Source organism: Triturus cristatus, chromosome 3_1 (genome assembly GCF_964204655.1).
Source record: "Triturus cristatus chromosome 3_1, aTriCri1.1, whole genome shotgun sequence".
In the NCBI taxonomy this organism is placed as follows: Eukaryota; Metazoa; Chordata; class Amphibia; order Caudata; family Salamandridae; genus Triturus; species Triturus cristatus.
This window is the reverse complement of record NC_140583.1, coordinates 439,481,280-439,495,664: the sequence shown is the minus strand read 5'-3', so window position 1 is coordinate 439,495,664 and position 14,385 is coordinate 439,481,280. Positions and strand designations below refer to the sequence as shown.

The window sequence follows — 14,385 nt, the reverse complement described above, 5'->3', positions numbered from 1 at the left end:
TTGTACGCATACACGCTGACTTTCCCTGCATGTCGTAACTTTGGTTACTTTGACTATTTAATCTACCAGGTACGTCTCGCTACCATGTAAGCCATTTAGGCTTACTTTTTAACGTACCGGGGGGTAGCACGGCTTTTGTGGCTTAAGGTGAAAGCAGTTTTTTTCCACACGTTTGATTTCAACAGCACTTTTTTGTTGGTCCTCGCGGCACCGCTGATTCTAATCACGTTATCTTTTGTTTTATCATTTCACAATAACCGTTAATCTATGTGATTTCGTTTTTCACCCCATCATTTGACTTGCCACTTTCGTTATTTCAGGCTTTTCACCGTCATTGATTTCCTTATGATTGGTTTCTAACTCACCAGATATTAATCTAATTGCTTACATGACGCAACAGGTCGACACATCTCTCCTTTTTGTGTTTTTCCTAGGACCACTCCTGATGAAGGGTTGTTTAAAACCCGAAATGCATTGAGTATATTTATGAGTCCTTGGTTTGATTCCTTTGATGAACTTCATATCCCGTGAATAAAACGAGGAATATGACAACAACGAACGACTTGTAATTTCACCCTTGAGTTTGAACATTGTTTATCTCGCAACTTCGTTGCAATTTGGCTGTGCTTAGAGGGACACTACTCAACTTGATTAGTGCATTCTTCACAACTCAGAGTAAACACAGTGCCAAACTTAATTTCAGCAATTACTCAACTATATACCTAAAACCAAAAACCCGTCCAGGGAGCACTTAACTGGAGGAGAAGCAGGCAGTGCATAATTTGAGACAGTGGTTAACTGGAGGGGCTACCACCACTTTTTTGGGGGGATTGGCACTTATTTTTCTGCACAAGAGAGAGAAAAATACAGAAAGCAAAAAGACGGAAGAAAAGAAAGACGACAAACATTCCCAAGCGGAGAAAGAAGGGACCTGCAAGAATGATATATCTGAACAGAGAAAGTCTAATAGTGGATAAAAGAGGTATGACATGGATTTAAGACTACTACTCTTGGTATTTGATGTGCTGGAATTTAATTGCACAGTTTGTGGCTTTCTGAGCAGAGCCCTGGGAACCCGCCGTCTTTCTTTTACAAATTAAACACTGGAAGCAAGGTGAATAAGGGAAGAGCTGCTATGTGAATAACATTATATTATGAATTTTGACTTAGGACTTGGGAAATATAGTTTTTTCCAAGGTTGTTATGTTTCTGGTTTTGATCTTTGAATATATGTAGGCGTAAGAATAAAGGAAAGAGATATGCATGATCCTCACTTCCAGCCTTCAATCATTTTTATTCAGTGCTGAAGTATCCAACCTAAATAAGGTCACAGAAGACCACCACATGAGCCTGGGGATCAGATCCCATTTGCAGTCACTTAAAAGAGGCAGTTGTCTGGCATATCAAACTATTTTGGAGACAAACTTGGTGACTTGAATTGGTTACACAATTCATTTGGCTCAGTATAATAATGGTTAGTTTCAAGATATTTTGCATGTAATCATTTGCCCATGACATTTGGCATATATGGCTGTACAACTAGTGAAGTACATTTCTTCACCATGGATTTTTCTGCTTGTGCAGGAATCCGGAACATCATTTTTAAATGTTTTACATTTAAACATAGTAAACCAGAAAACATGGAAAAATAGCAGCATTCGCAAGTCAAAACAGGAAATGTGGCTGAAAACAGCACTCTAAAAATCGTATATGTATAGCAAAACCAAAAACAGCGAATGGTATCCCAATACAATACATAAACACATTATTAATTAAACTCAGCTCCTTTAGGAAGTCTGCACGGTCTTATTATATTATGCCCAGTAAGATATTTTTTTCACTCTGTAATGAACATCCTGGACACAATTGTGCTTCAAATAAAGCCGGTTGGGCTACTAAATTCTATTTTTTTCGGGGGGACCAAAGATGGTACCTTTCTTTTTGTACACTTTTTTGAGGATAAAGTGTTTATCTTCGTAGACTTTTCCTAGTAGTCAACTCCCAAGTTATATTGGCCACTATAATTGCACCTTTCGAGAAATGTGAAAGAAAGATGTTGAGGAATGATGTGCACATTGTTTAAGTGATTTGTCTTCCTAACTCTCAAAACCTCAAGGACTTTAGGGCTTGCCAAAAGTATCATATAGGAGTACCAGTCAGAGATTAGGGGCTTGCCTCTGGGCAAATAAAGGCAAAATTAGTCATAGGATGCCATTACAGGCATTCAAAGGCAGTATCTTCTTCTGCAGTGAATTGGAGATATCTCAATTGCACCGTCTGTTCATCACATTCTGCTAGCTCTGAAGGTGAGTAGACAGCAACTCTTCATCACCAGTACTCCTGACCCATGTTGTTGAGGTTGCTAATGTTTTGGCGTTTGACAGACAACACATTCAGCCTTTTGACATACAAAAGACGCAGACCATTCAGAGTGAGCATTAAAGCACCTGTCATCATTGGGGGGTGGTTCCTCATCACCCACAGTATCCCGCTCTTTACCAAACCTGGCTCACTTTCCATCCATAAAACCGATAAAAGAATTGTGCCATCTTCTCCATCTACTCTGTACACTGAAGATCTATGGCCTGATTGCTGTGCGGTTGGAGCCTTCCGACGGCATCGCAATTCCTTTCCAACCGCCTCATTACGATGGAGGCAGTCAGAAAGGAATCCGAACGGTAATTCCGACTGGCTTCTGACAGGCTCAGAGAGCCCATCCACCAGCTTTTTGCCCCCTTGGGTACATGGCCTCCGGTTGGAGGCCGAGGGGTCACCTTAAGGTGCCTGCCACGGCGTGCAGGGATGAACTGCACCTCCTATTTTACAATGGAAGCATGTATTCCAGTCCAAATACATACTCCCATTGTGAAGTATAGGAATGTGACCAACCAGTGTTCGGTGGCATCCTAATTAGCCGGTCAGGACCGCCGACCAGGTCTCTTCTATCCCTTGACTGAGACGATGTCAGGCGGAGGAAACCCCGCCCAAAATCATAATCAGGGCCCTAGTGTTTATTTGTTTAGATGAAGACCAGTCTCATCCTCGTGCACCACGTTCTCCACTAAGCCTGGGCAAAGCACTATACTACGCGCGCGTAGTTTGCGCAGTTTGCGCTACTTCGCACTACGCAAATTGCACGTAGCACAGTGCAAACACGCGTAGTGCAGCGGTCATTTTTTGCTTGCTCGCGGTCCTCAACGTCAAGTTGCCGACCGCGAGCAAGCAAAATGACATCCCGGCGAGACTTTTTCCTCGTTCGTGATCAGCAACATCAAGTTGCCCATCGCGAGCGTGGAAAATAATCCTCCCGGCGAGATTCTCAAAGCGGGGAGGTCAGGTTTCTCATTGCGAGTGGTCGCGTATGCTCGCGACCGCTCGTGCTGAGAAACTACCAGTCCGCGTTGAGAAAGCTGCTGCTCGAGTAAAAATCTACTCGAGCGGCAGAAACTACAGCTCGCACTGTACAAGATGCCGTTTTCAATGATTGCACAGTGCCGGATGCTTGTCCGCACTGTGCAATCATTGAAAACGGCATCTTGCATAGTGCGAACAGGGTACTACGCAGTTCGCGAAGTGCTACGCGTAGCTCGCGTAGTGCGAAGTGCACTTTGTGTAGCTACGCGTAGCGCTACTTCGTGAACTACGCCCAGGGTTATTCTCCACAGACTATTGATCCATACCAGCTTCTTGAACTATTTTTGCAAGTCCCAGTTAATCCACGCCCTGAAGAGCCTGCCATCCTTTCCGGTATGATTCCTTGCTTAGAGGCAGCACTCTCCCAGAACCTCATCTTTTAGAAGCACCATTTCTGTATACTGACACAAGAGAATCAGAGTGGCCAAATGAATGAAGGAATTTCTAGGGAGGCTACTGGGATCTGAAATGAGATGAAGATCCAAGTTAAACAAAATTTCTACTGGCTGAAAAGTCCTTTGAGTAAATTAGTTTAAGTGCCAATTCTACTTCTTCCTTGAAAACCAACAGTTACAGTAATAGCTAACACCCACAAAGTATTTTATAATTACTGTGATACACTTGTGAACTTCTATCAAGAAGATACTAAAATGGCCATCTGCACCTTCGGTTACCTCACCACAGGAATGATAAGTGGTCCATTTACCTAAAGATGTAGATTCATGTTACTAGCTATACATAAAACAATCTGTTTATTACTTGCATGCTGATTACTTATACTCATTTGTTTAAACAAGTGTCCCAGTCTCTGGAAACATGCTCTGTCTCTTCCGAAGCACACATAGTCGCAGACTGAGATTTTAGTAATTAGTTTTCTGTTACCTGATTAGCTCTCTTGAGGCTTTTATTCGGTTTTGTTCTGGGAGCAGTTGGGGGTCTCTATTGCCCTATAATGTCCCGAAGCATGGTTTGACAATGTCTCACCAATTGTTTTGGGAAATTACTACTTTTACCAAAGTTGTGTTGCAACACTTCCTCCATTCTTATCAGAAAATGTTGGTTACTATATTTACTGTCAAACCGTCAAAGACTTGAATGACACGCATGGAGTTTTGGTTGTGGCTCTCTTTTATAGATTCAACAATGGCCACTAAGATTTTGAAGCATGAAGTCTTGCAGGATTTGTTTCTCGAAATCACTAGAGTGCTGCAGGAATTAGCCCCTTCTGTGTGATGTACCATCATCGCAATAACGATCCATCATCTACAGCCCAAAATCAACCTGTACAATGCCACTAAAGGTGCACAAAAAAACAGGACCTACCATATTAGTGCTTCATCTTTATTGTAGGGAGATGGGCCACTGACCCCACCATGACATGTGAGGTCCTCAAGAGAAAGATCTTGCAACTCCAGAGATGTCTCAGTCTGGATGCTTGCACAAGAGACAAAGAGAAGAAAAAGACACTGACTGATGGAGAAACATGCTGACCTCTGATCTGAATATCCTTCTCCTACAAAAAGGTCTTGGAATCAGACTTAGTGCATGATTTAGATCTCTGTGGACGACTTACTCTGTCACAATGGTGGAGGATATCCCATCTGCCGAAATATAAATCCCATTGGATATAATGGGATTTATATTTTGGTGGAGAGGATAACCGTCACCATTGTGACAGAGTAGTCCGTCCACCGAGATCTAAATCAGGCCCTAAGTGAGTCTTTTTCTAGTTGTTCTAACCTCTCATGAGCCCTTTTCATCTAGAATGATCTGGAGGCTTTCCATGACCTCTCTAATAGAACTGGGAGAAAGTTTCATCTGCATACTGCAACACGTAAGGTCAGCATATTTCTCAGACAACTCAAATAAAAGCTCAAGCTTGAACTATAGGTCCACTGTTTTTTTGGACTCATGAAGCATACATTGAAAATGTTGTACTTTCTTTTCTGTTGAGTGCATCACGCAAATTACAGCTTTTACAGAAGAGTTTCCAAGAAGAGTTTTGCCTGTTTTGTAAAGTGCAAGTAATAATCTATATTACTCCGCCTTACCGATTCCTTATATTTAAGAAATATAAAAAATTGAAAGAATTTGCAATTCATTATTTATGTGTGTATAAACCTGTGATGAAAATTAAAATTCCACAGTACATGTAAACACAGGAACCTTAAAAAGAAAAGAAATCCAATCAAAGTCCGACATCCAGTTGGAATGCTTACTCCTACATATTACTCAATGTGAATCATTTAGAGAAAAAGCTGCTTCTACAGAAAGAAAGAAAACAGTTCATCCTAATCTTGCAGCACCAGGTGGTGCATGCCTATTTAATTCTCTTTGACATTCTATATGTAGTAGCTATAAATGATACTGATAAGGGGATATGATGTAGTAGCTAAGCTGAAATAGTGAAAATAATGTGTGTGTGTTGTGCACTCCATCTATATATGCTGCCAAAAATCCATAAAACCCATTTGAATCCACCTTTTTGGCCCATAGTGTCTGGGTGCAGCTCGCTCTTTGAACCCTTGGGTAAATACTTGGATGCTGTTTTGCAATCTTTTGCTCTAACTTGGAGGTCTTCTATAAAAGACACGATGGATTTTCTATTTCGGCTACAGGCTCAACCACAAAATGGTATCAACCTATGGTGGCCTTGTACAATAGATGTTACTGCACTGTACACCTCAATTCTACACCAAGAGGGTTTAGAAGCCGCTGAATGGGTATTACTTCAGCAACCAGATGTTAGAGCACATACAGTTTTTTTAATTACAGATCTTACAGTTCTGCCTTCCTCACAGTTATTTCAAATGGAAAGAATTTTTTTTTCTCCAACTGACATCAACGGGATTTGGGGGTGCAATATTTTTATGGTGAAATTTGAGAATGGCTACATCTTCCAGAATCCCACATGGCAGGAGAATTTAACACTTTATTGCCGGTTCATTGATGATATTTTTCTCATCTGGTGTACCACCAAAGAAAGTTTGGAAAACATAATTCAGGATTTGAATACGCGGAACCCCAGAATACAATTTACTCATTCTATCAGCAATACTCCTATTTAATTTCATATGGCTGGGTAGAAATAACAGGAGTTGGAATCATGACAAGATTGTACAACAAACCGACAGACAGAAGCAACGCGTTGTGGTATCAAAGTTTTCATCTAACCAGTCTGATTCAGAATTTGCCATATTCACTATTTTTGAGAATCATAAGAATATGCCAGGTGCAGATGTATGTAAAAGCACTTTGCCTGGGGATATCGTAAACAGACTCTTAAAGCTGTAGTAGCACTGGTTTATGCTATTGACCACAATAATTTGCAGAAGAAACAATAAAAATTTAAATCAGAATGCGTTGTTTTTGTGTCTAGATATTCAACAAGTAACAAGTTCTGCAGCCGTCAAACAAATTATCAACACACAATGGGAGCTACTTCAGAGTGAGATTTTCAACCACAAACCTCTGCATGCTTACACATGATCTAAAAGTCTCAAAGAGTTTTTGTCATTCACTGGGCAAGAGGTCACTAAACCGGCTGAAGGCACAAAGAAATGTTTCAGTTGCATTCACTGCAACAATATAACCACAGGACCAGTCATCATGCATCCAAAGACAGAAGAAGCTGTGAATATGACACACTCAGCAGATTGTAATTCCACTAATTTGATTTGCAGCATCAAATTGCCCTGTGAATTATTGTACATTGGCAAAACAGAGAGAAAAATCAAGACCTGCATCACTAAACATAAAAGCATGATTCACACCAAAAACATGAACTCTAGTCTGGCGGCTCATTGGGTGGAATCTAGACATAGAATTTCCTAAATTCGTTTTCAAATCATTGAAATATTAAAGAACACACACAAGATCATTTTTGCAGAGAGAGATATATTGGATCAAAAGGTATGACACTATGCCCCAAAAGGGACTGAATGATAAAATTGACATCAGTTGTTTCATTTAAACTCCAGCCCACACACAAACAATACCTTAAGCTGGAGGCATACTATACATACTGTACCTACATAATGAAGTATGGAAATATACCATGGTGTCAGGGTCTCTTTCATATAATAGTGTACTTGGGTTTCTATCTATCTATCTATCTATCTATCTATCTATCTATCTATCTATCTATCTATCTATCTATCTATCTATCTATCTATCTATCTATCTATCTATCTATCTATCTATCTATCTATCTATCTATCTATCTATCTATCTATCTATCTATCTATCTATCTATCTATCTGTCTCTCTGTCTGTCTGTCCATATATATATATATATATATATATATATATATATATATATATTACCTACTGGCGGGCGCCAGTAGGTAGTTATAGTTAGGACCACGTTTCCATAGGAAATCCGCAACATTCTATTTTGAATAACTTTGGCGCCGGGCAACGAATCCTTGCGAATTTTTCAAAATAGGTGGGGCGCTACGCTCCGCTCCTACCCTGAAAGTCTCGGGGGGATTCGTCAAGCGGGGGCTGAGATAAAAGGGGGGTCCCAAAACGCGTTTTTCCCATGCATTTTTCCATAGGACCTTTAGACACAGCTACAGCCCGAACGGCTGAACAGAATTACTTGAAATTTGGCAGAGAGGTAGTCCTCAGGTCAAGGAAGTGCCTTTTGTAGGTTTGGTGTAAATCTGTTCAGTAGATTCTGAGAAAATAGCCTTTAAATCAATATATATATCTGAGCCAGCGTACAGTGCGCTTACGGTGCGCTTACCGTACGCGTACGGTGGCGTGCGCGATTTTGATTGGCTGTTAGATCTTAGTAAACATTCGAATCGGTCGAAACCAGGAAGCGGCGGCCGCCATTTTCTCTCTCGCTCTCTGAGTTGGGCAGCAAAAACGATGCCAAAAAATGTCTAAAGAGGCAGTTTCTTGAGATCCGATTACGCCGATTACGCTTACCGTACGCGTACGGTAAAAAATTTAAAAAAAAAAAAATTATCCACACCCTCCCCACCCCGTGCGCAAATGGTGCCCGAAGGGCACCATTTGTGCATGGCCTATTACAGGTAAGAAATAAACAAAGAATAAATTTCACAAAGATGCGCATAATATGTCCCCCATGTGCGCACGGTGCGCGAAGCGCATCGTGCGTACATGGCCCATCCCGCATAACGTGGGCACGCGGTGCACGCAGCGCACCGCGTGACCACCGTGCGTGCACGGCACTAACTGCGTAAAGTGGGCGCGCGGTGCGCGAAGCGCACCGCGTGCTCACCGTGCGCGCACGGAACGAACTGCGTTAACTGGGCGCGCACGCCACGAATGGCGTAAAGTAACTTAGCATTTAAAAAACCGTACAAATTCACTGAAAAAACCATAGGTTTCACACACGTTATAGTTAGGAATTAGCATTTAAAAAACCTTGCAAATTCACTGAAAAAACCATAGGTTTCACACATGTTATAGTTAGCTGTACATTTCACTCGTAAAAAACCAATGAAATTCTCCCGTTATAGTTAGTGCAGGCAACTATAACTCACGCGACCGCAATCTTCTGCTGATGACATATGTGTCTTTATGAAAAAAAAATATTTGTAATATATGTATAGCTAAAATTTAATGGAAGAAGACATGGGCAAATAAGTGTCTAAATACAGTATTAGCATCAGCAGAGGATTGCGGTCGCGTGAGTTATAGTTGCCTGCACTAACTATAACGGGAGAATTTCATTGGTTTTTTACGAGTGAAATGTACAGCTAACTATAACATGTGTGAAACCTATGGTTTTTTCAGTGAATATATATATATATATATATATATATATATATATATTACCTACTGGCGGTCGCCAGTAGGTAGTTATAGTTAGGACCACGTTTCCATAGGAAATCCGCAACATTCTATTTTGAATAACTTTGGCGCCGGTCGACGAATCCTCGTGAATTTTTCAAAATAGGTGGGGCGCTACGCTCCGCTCCTACCCTGAAAGTCTCGGGGGGATTCGTCAAGCGGGGGCTGAGATAAAAGGGGGGTCCCAAAACGCGTTTTTCCCATGCATTTTTCCATAGGACCTTTAGACAGGGCTACAGCCCGAACGGCTGAACAGAATTACTAGAAATTTGGCAGAGAGGTAGTCCTCAGGTCAAGGAAGTGCCTTTTGTAGGTTTGGTGTAAATCTGTTCAGTAGATTCTGAGAAAATAGCCTTTAAATCAATATATATATCTGAGCCAGCTTACGGTGCGCTTACGGTACGCTTACCGTACGCGTACGGTGGCGTGCGCGAGCGCGATTCTGATTGGCTCTTAGATCTTAGTAAACATTCGAATCGGCCGAAACCAGGAAGCGGCGGCCGCCATTTTCTCTCTCGCACTGAGAGTGATGTTTAAAATATAAAGCACAAAAACATGTAAAGGGGCTGTTTAGACAGCTCCCACACACATAGCAATGTTGAGGGAGTCCCCAAAGATCCCCCAAGGCCAAAAACGGAATTTTTATTTTTTCGCTAATTTTGCCGATTATGCTTACCGTACGCGTACGGTAAAAAATTATAAAAAAAAAAAATTATCCACACTCTCCCCACCCCGTGTGCAATTGGTGCCCGAAGGGCACCAATTGTGCATGGCTTATTAAAGATGAGTTAAACTAAAATATTTTTAAAAAAAATAATAAAAAAAAAAATTATCCACACTCTCTCCACCCCGTGTGCAAATGGTGCCCGAAGGGCACCATTTGTGCATGGCTTATAACATATACGAAAAATTAAAATATTACCTTTCAAAACGAAGTGCATCATATGTCCTCCATGTGCGCACGGTGCGCGAAGCGCATCGTGCGTACATGGCCCATCTAGCGTAACGTGGGCACGCGGTGCGCGTAGCGCACCGTGTGTCCACCGTGCGTGCACCGCACTAACTGCGTAAAGTGGGCGCACGGTGCGCGAAGCGCACCGTGCGCGCACGGAACGAACTGCGTTAAGTGGGCGCGCACGCCACGAATGGCGTAAAGTAACTTAGCATTTAAAAAACCGTACAAATTCACTGAAAAAACCATAGGTTTCACACATGTTATAGTTAGCGGAAATTTTACTGATAAAAAACCAATGAAATTCCCCCGTTATAGTTAGTGCAGGCACCTATAACTCACGCGACCGCAATCTTCTGCTGATGACATATGTGTCTTTATGAAAAAAAAATATTTGTAATATATGTATAGCTAAAAATGTATGGAAGAAGACATGGGCAAATAAGTGTCTAAATACAGTATTAGCATCAGCAGAGGATTGCGGTCGCGTGAGTTATAGTTGCCTGCACTAACTATAACGGGGGAATTTCATTGGTTTTTTATCAGTAAAATTTCCGCTAACTATAACATGTGTGAAACCTATGGTTTTTTCAGTGAATATATATATATATATATATATATACTTGAAGATGAAGGATCACAAGAAAACAACAGCCAGCCAGGGCAAAAATCTGGATCCCAAAGGATACAATGAGTCACAAAGAAATAAAATATCCAAGAAAGAAGTGACTCAAACAGATAGATTCACCAAAGAACAAAAATATATTTCCACTACAACGTTTCAGCTTCCGCCTTCCTCAGGTAGTACAAGATGGTTTGTGCAGCCACAGAGCAAAACATCTTGTACTACCTGAGGAAGGCGGAAGCTGAAACGTTGTAGTGGAAATATATTTTTGTTCTTTGGTGAATCTATCTGTTTGAGTCACTTCTTTCTTGGATGTATATATATATATATTTATATATCTACATCATTCTATCCACATAATCAGTATTATGTTTCATTTAGTTAGTGTTTTTATGAATCTGTCATGCACCTGTAGAGATCATTATGTTTTTCGATGTTAAAATAGTCTTTCATAGTTCAGCACAGTCCTTCTTCACTATTCAGCGCAATTCATACTAAGGAGGCCTTTGGAACTTCTCTTTGGTGTCTTATTAGTTTTGAGGTAGCCATAAGGGTTAAAAAGCCTGTTCACATGTCTACATGTCTTGTGTATTCTTTTTCCTTATATGTTTTTATACACTTTTTCACTACAGTAGTTTAACTCTCACACATCCTCTTCTTTTTTAGCACCTGGTTCCTTATAATTTCAAACAGTATAAACTCTAGATGGTTTCTGTTGGGTGAGATCGGGGAGTGTTTACTTTAGCTATAACATACATTCAGATGTTGGTTTGGCATAAGTGCTTATCAGTGCTGCGGTTTTCCATTTAGCATACATAAGCATTAGTGGATTATGACTATGAGTTTAACATTGCCCGTCTGGGTGTGTTGAGTTAGGACCTGTTTGTAGTCATTTTGGTATAAGGAGTCACCGCAGAGCATTTATCTGGCGTTTACTGCTCTAGTGTGAAAGACGCTGAGACTTGAGGGTCGGAGCTGAAATTTGCTCTGCATCTGCATGGGTATCTGAACTACAATTAGGAGTTGGGGTACTTATCAGAGACAGGGATAGAGTGTTGTCTTACAGAAATGGGTTCTCAGTGGTTTAAGTTTACTTTATTCTTTGTTTGCCTTTTGGCAGTTTTGGAGACTGGAGGCTTTCGTCAAACTCAGGTTTCACGTGTGTACGGTTACACTTCAATAGATAACGCTGAGATAATCTCATGTTTCTTTACATATTTCCACACTCACAAATACAAGTATTTTAATTCTTCTTTTTTTTCTTTTTTTAGTTCTGGGTATTTGGAGAGGAGAATAGCATCTTTCTCATACATGGACAGTGGTCCGAGTGAGTGCTTGTGCTTTTATGCACGATAGGAAAAGGGTAAATCGGTTGTAGCTGCATGATATTTTACTTGGGGTTAGTAGGTGGTACACCGTTGTATTTGAGAGTCCTTGGTTGTTTTTGCTTATGCACCATTTATTTTTTTCAGTTCATTTCTCTTGCGCTGATCTGTGTGAAGAATGCTGTGTTTCATTCTGTGGAAGGTGGTTGCATACGCATGTATTCATCATTGTGTTGGCATAACATCATATTTATACAAAAGTCACCAAACTTTAGAATTGAGATTATACCATTCCTGTACTATGGTTTTTTCTTTTTACTAGATTAGCCCATGACAAAGGGACGTTGTCCCGAAACGCATTGTGCATTAACACCTTAATTGAGATTTATGTTCAAGCTTTTCCAAAAATATTATATAGTTTTAAATTCATGTATTCTTCTTTTTAGTAACTAGAGTGACCAATGTATTAGTAACAGGATATATTTTTGGAAATGATTTGAATAAATAACAAATGAGATATATGCAGAAGAAGTAAGTCTGATGAAAATGTTACATTGTCTTTGATGTATTCACATACACTGTGCTCACAGAGTCCATGTTACAGGGCTACTGGGCTTTCTTCAGTTGTAGTGGCTAAACTGCCAACATAGGACCCTAAGGACCTGGCCTCTAATCCTGGGTTACACACTTGACAGTAAAACGTGTGATTCTGACCAAATCCCACTGTATATAAAAATGTGAATATATGAAAAATGTATGTATTAAATGTAATGTAAATGGTACAACCCCAAATGATACACTGCACTCCACTGTTACTCACCTAGGGTCCTTATTCACAAAGGTAAACTTACACTTATGTTTAACTTCATGTTTGTTCGTATTCACAAAGTAGAAGTTAACAGTACATTTATGACTGCAGATACTCTGCAGAGGACAGGTGTATCTTTTTATGTATTGCGTTCTCCTCCATGACTGCGAAGTCTCTGCAGTTCTAAATCTGTAGTTTGAAAAAAAAAAGATGATCATGTAGGGTCTGGTGGAAGGCCAGTCCCTACCACTAAATCCTGCTGTTCACAGCTGAAGGATGTGCTTAGTAGCATTTGGTTTTCTGTGGAATGACTTAGAGCCAACTCTGCACTGACCAGATACATAAAAGAAACAAAAATTCACTGGAAAAAATAAATGTTAAAGCAAAGTTATTATTAGCTCAGGAAATCACAGTTAATGTAAAGTTATAGTTATGAAACATAACCTAAAAACAGAGCAATTCTCCAACTCTCCAACTCATCCCTTATTATACACTGCTAAATGTGTGTATATATATATATATATCATCTTTGTACGCACCCCTGCACTTTGCTAGTTATGGCCCCATGACAAATGGAGGCTGATTCATTTCTGGAAAAATAAATAAATTACCTCATTGCGAAGGATTTGTCTGTGTCGTTCTTCTGCTCGCCCTTGGGACATGTGGTGAATTGAAGGGCGTTTCCGCATGAAGGTTGAGAGGATATATATATTATCTACTGGCGGTCGCCAGTAGATAGTTATAGTTAGGACCTATTTTCCATAGGAAATCTGTAACATTCTATTCCCAATAAGTCTGGCGCTGGTTGATAAATCCTCGCGAAATCTTCCAAACTTTTGGCCAGCTCCGCTCCGCTCCTACCCTGAAAGTTTCATGGTGATTTGTACAGTGGGGGCCAAGAAAAAAGGGGGGTCCCAAAACGCGTTTTACCCATGCAATTTCCCATAGGATCTGTGGTCGCAGATACAGCCCGAACTGCTGAACGGAATGACACCAAATTTGGCAAAGAGGTAGTCCTCAGTTCAGACTCGTGCCTTTTGCATAAATGGTGTGAATCTGTTCATTAGTTCCTGAGAAAATTAGGGTAAAAAAGTTAGTGATATCTATGGCCGGGGAGGATCCGCGGACCCTACCCACACCGTAAGCGCACCCTCCCCGAATTGAGCGCGCACCCTCCCTATCGCGCGCTGAATGCTAATTGGCTGTCAAGTGTCTGTCTACATTCGAAACCAGGAACTGTTGGCGGCCATTTTCTGCCTCGGTAGCGGCGAGGCTGAAGAAGCAAGGGGAATAAGTGTGTAAAACATATAAAGGGGGCAGAGTGGAAATACTCTGACCCTCTAGAGGTGCTTAGGGGGTCCCAAAAGGACCCCCTGGGGCCCCCTTTTTAAAAAAAAAGAAAAACACGCGCGCATCCTATTGCGTTTGGTGC

General features: G+C 40.8%; 1 protein-coding gene across 1 annotated transcript in view; it reads left to right on the top strand.

The window, feature by feature from the left end:
* ATP8B4 (ATPase phospholipid transporting 8B4 (putative)) overlaps positions 1-14,385 on the top strand; it is a 3,731,093-nt gene that overhangs the window by 1,743,216 nt on the left and 1,973,492 nt on the right. The gene's annotated exons all lie outside the window — the stretch shown is intronic.